The sequence below is a fragment of the Oratosquilla oratoria genome, chromosome 2 (genome assembly GCF_046742065.1).
Source record: "Oratosquilla oratoria isolate Oo_2021 chromosome 2, ASM4674206v1, whole genome shotgun sequence".
NCBI classification, from domain to species: Eukaryota; Metazoa; Arthropoda; class Malacostraca; order Stomatopoda; family Squillidae; genus Oratosquilla; species Oratosquilla oratoria.
This window is the reverse complement of record NC_134778.1, coordinates 12,884,408-12,888,921: the sequence shown is the minus strand read 5'-3', so window position 1 is coordinate 12,888,921 and position 4,514 is coordinate 12,884,408.

Genomic DNA, 4,514 nt, shown 5'->3' with positions numbered 1-4,514 from the left:
ATCCTTTTTCTACTTTTTTCCAAATTCCAATATGCTACATTTCTTAATGTTGAAGTCCACTTCCTACTTCTGACTCTATTCCCAAACCCTGTTCAGATCTCTCTGCAGGGAGTCACAGTCCGTTTCAGTACTCACTTTCTTTAACAGTTTGTGTGTGTGTGTGTGTGTGTGTGTGTGTGTGTGTGTGTGTGTGTGTGTGTGTGTGTGTGTGTGTGTGTGTGTGACAGAGAGAGAGAGAGAGAGAGAGAGAGAGAGAGAGAGAGAGAGAGAGAGAGAGAGAGAGAGAGAGAGAGAGAGAGAGAGAGAGAGAGAGAGAGAGAGAGAGAGAGAGAGAGAGAGAGAGAGAGAGAGAGAGAGAGAGAGAGAGAGAGAGAGAGAGAGAGAGAGAGAGGAAATTGGTGAGGGAGCAAAGCGACCAAGCAGGGTGGGTGGAGTTAAATCTGGGCTTCTGCCTCAATGTATTCATGTTTGGGCTACGGCCATAGTTATCAAATGCGTTTGTACTCAAGGAAATGCACAAACTCGTGGATCCTGGCCATATTAAGCTGACCCGAGTGCATTGCTACCTTTCGGTACGCATTGGGTCTATATATTGACTGCCCGGGTCGATGGAGCGAGAGGTGAAATCTCTCTTAATATACAAAGAGGGCCAACAACGAGTCATCGTCCCCGTCTGTCCTCTCCTCCTCCTCCTCCTGTCTCTTTTCTCTCCCTTTAATCTCTCTCTACCTCTTCTTTCTTCGCCATTAATCTTCAAACCCTTCTCTCCCCAACTCAATCTTCTGAAAATCTTTTCTAAACAAGCTATAAATAATTTGTGTGAAATTATATAGCCTTGCCGTACTCCTTTTTCGATCTTGATCTTTTCTGTAGTCGAATTATAGCGGTACCTTTCGCATAAGTCTTCTCTAAAACCCCTTCTTTCCTTGACCTAATAAACCAGGCACATAGCCGAGGTCGGGTTGGTCACTCGGATCGGGTCATGACCTCGGGTCACGCCTCCCGTGAAACCTCCTCCTAAGCCAAACACCAAGTTACATTTCTCCTAAGTCGACTACATCGGGTAACTGGATAGTAACAGTCTTGTAACGGTAACTGAATAGCAAGTGAATAGTTACAAGGGCCTACATTTTTGCAAGTGTCTGAAATTATCATGTATTAAATATCAATTGTTGGTAATAAAGATAGAAGCATTTCGTAGAGTAAATAAGCTATTATTACAAATTAATATGGACACCTGTGGTTACGGTCGCAGTTGATTTAGTGAATTAATAGCTGTAGAATTAGGATTAAGATTGAATGACGGCAATGAAGCATATCAAGCTGTATGAAATCTGTATTCTAGAATGCTTAAGTATATGAAAGCATGCATAACAAATTATACCTTACTTTTTCCATCTAGATACAGTGGCCCATCATTTTTGTTTATATATACGAAAACTTCATATAAAACATTATGTAAAGGACTCGACACCATAATTACACCAAACATGGTTGACTACTCCCTCGCGGGAATGTCGAGTTACCGATATTTCATTTTCATTATTAATCTTTTTATTTGCAACTTGTTGACTTCTCCGTCTTGAGTATTGGTTCGGTGCATTACCCATCTCTAGTTCCCATGTATAGTGATTATCTATCATATGTATCGTGCAATATTTTTACTTCAGTTAACCCATTCAACTCCGATGACAAGATGTCTTGTCATTTGGTCAAATAAAACAAAAAATCATAAAACACCAAAATGTTTGATCAAACACCAGAAAAATATGACGTCAGTCCTCGCTTCGCTGCGAGCGAAGCGAGGATTGACGTCATATTTTTCTGGTGTTTGATCAAACATTTTGTTGTTTTATTATGATTTTTTGTTTTATTTGACCAAATGACAAGACATCTTGTCATCGGAGTTGAATGGGTTAAGGTGAAGTTGTATCTCCCATAGATCTTTGGCAGCGAGAGGTCAAAGGTCACCAGGCGTTCGGCGCCAAGAGGGGCCCCTATAAGGCAGGGTTCCTGCCCACCCCTCCAAAGCCACGACCCCACAAAATGAATATTCCTAAAATCGCCCAGTGGTAATAGCCCTCTTTTATACACAACTATCTTCTCATTTTCATACAGACATCTCTTCCACTCCTACAACTACCGAGAGGGTGGTCTGTCCTAGGTAGTCCATAGTCCACAAGTCAGGGAGGCCAAGTCCAAGACAAGAGATAAAACTAACGAGAATTGTTCGTGATTCGTGACTGGGGAGTGATGTAAATCCCCCCCCCCCTCAATCATAAGAACATAAGAATGAAGGAGACTGCAAGAGACCATAAGGCCTACACTAGGCAGCTCCGTATCCATCACCACCTGTCATCCCCATCCATAAAGTTGTCTAATCGTTTCTTAAAACAACTGATAGTTTCAGCGCTTACTACATGGTTACTAAGTCTATTCCATTCGTCGACCACCCTATTAGTAAACCAATTTTTGCCTATTTCCTTCTTAAATCTAAACTTTTCCAGTTTAAAACCATTACTGCGAGTCCTCCCCTGTTGTTTTAATATGATGACCTTGTTTGCATGACCCTTGTTAAAGTCTTTGATCCACTTGAACACCTCTATTAGATCACAGACCTCATATATACCCTATCGTGTGTAGTGCTTATACGACGAAGCGTGTGTTGAACTAGTGAGGGGATTCTATGAGAGAGCCACTCCCCTCAACATATATCTTTATGAGAGATTTTGGGCGGTAGAAGTAAAATGAAGATGCTCTCGGAATAGGTTACGACCACTATGGTCTTCTTCAGAGAGTTGTCAACTCTCTGAAGAAGACCAAAGTGGTCGTAACGTAAGAGTATAACCTATTCCAAGAGCATCTTCATTTTACTTCCACCGCCCAAAATCTCTCATCTGTCATTTGATATCTAAATATATCTTTATTATTCTCCCCCCCCCATACCACGCCCGAAATCGTCGTACACAACGCTGTCGTTAATCCAAACAAAGACGAAGAAAATCACGAAGTGGCCCCAAGGCCACGGTAAGTCATAACTTGACAGTTACACGAAATATCCAAACAAACCTGATTGACTGAATTGATTACATATTCACAAAGATACATGATGCTTTGTGATGCCATTGTACTTTTCAGGGTTTGATGAGTCCCTACCAATCACAGTTACGTAGTTTTATTGTTGCTGAAAATTGTATACAAGTTCACCACCAGAATTAACTCGGTGGGACGGTCACTTAGATTAACTTACACCGTCAGCATTTCGTATTAAAGTGGATGGGAAATCTGTTGGAAGTCATAATATTCTCCACATCAATCCATAATGGCATAAGAATTACTACGAGGAACAGTGACGAGCCTATACATGCTATTGATTTTTTTACAGCTTGGAGAGAGAGAGAGAGAGAGAGAGAGAGAGAGAGAGAGAGAGAGAGAGAGAGAGAGAGAGAGAGAGAGAGAGAGAGAGAGAGAGAGAAAGAGAGAGAGAGAGAGAGAGAGAGAGAGAGAGAGAGAGAGAGAGAGAGAGAGAGAGAGAGAGAGAGAGAGAGAGAGAGAGAAAGAGAGAGGAAACAAGTTACAATGCCAAACCGCGATAAAGCGTTTTTAATTACGTGGAACTGCCTGTCTTCAACGTATCCACAATGAAACACTTCCTTCCGCACCAAATGGTCCTTTTTCTTTTAATTTTGTCCGTCGTCTAGCTATTCTAACCATACCCGTGCGAAGTCATAATCACAGGACAAAATACGAAATATAAACAACTTTATATTAAAGTTACCCGTCTCAATATCAAAGAAAACGTTTAAAACAGAGAACACAATTTTTAAGGGGTAACCTCAACAATACTAAAAAATCATATCTATTATCATTTCGACTTTCAGTAGTTTCTGGTGCTGCCTGCACAGAGGGTAATGGTGACGGCTTTGGCAGCACTCAAAATACATCACCTATTAAGTATTTGTGCTCCTTAGCATAGAAGAAATAAATGTCATTAACAAATCAAATTATCATCATATCTCTTTTCACTCATATTGATGTTGACACATTTTGTTGATATTATTCTGGCTGCCGGATGGGGTGGGTTACCATATAGATGTATAAAATCACTTAGCGACAGCTAGATTAAAGGGGTTATCACACTGGGCTATTTTTCCTCCGACATCCCACCTCCAACCTCCATTTGAATAACTAGAATATGACGTCGCTTACAGAAATCTAGATTTCTCTAAGGACGTTTCATCAGTATGTCTAACACTCGAATAGGTTTAAAGCTTCTTAGTGCATAATTCATCTTTGCTATGATAGAGAACAGAAAGATGTAATTTGATATTTGGAGATTTGAAAATTCAAATATTGTAACCGAAGTCGTTTTTATTCCAACGAACTCTCAACGGTAGGCGCTGGCGAAACCCGTGGGGGAAGCCCAGTGGGATAACCCCAAGGGGAAGCCCAGTGTGAACATAAGAACATAAGAATGAAGGAGACTGCAAGAGACCATAAGGCCTACACTACGC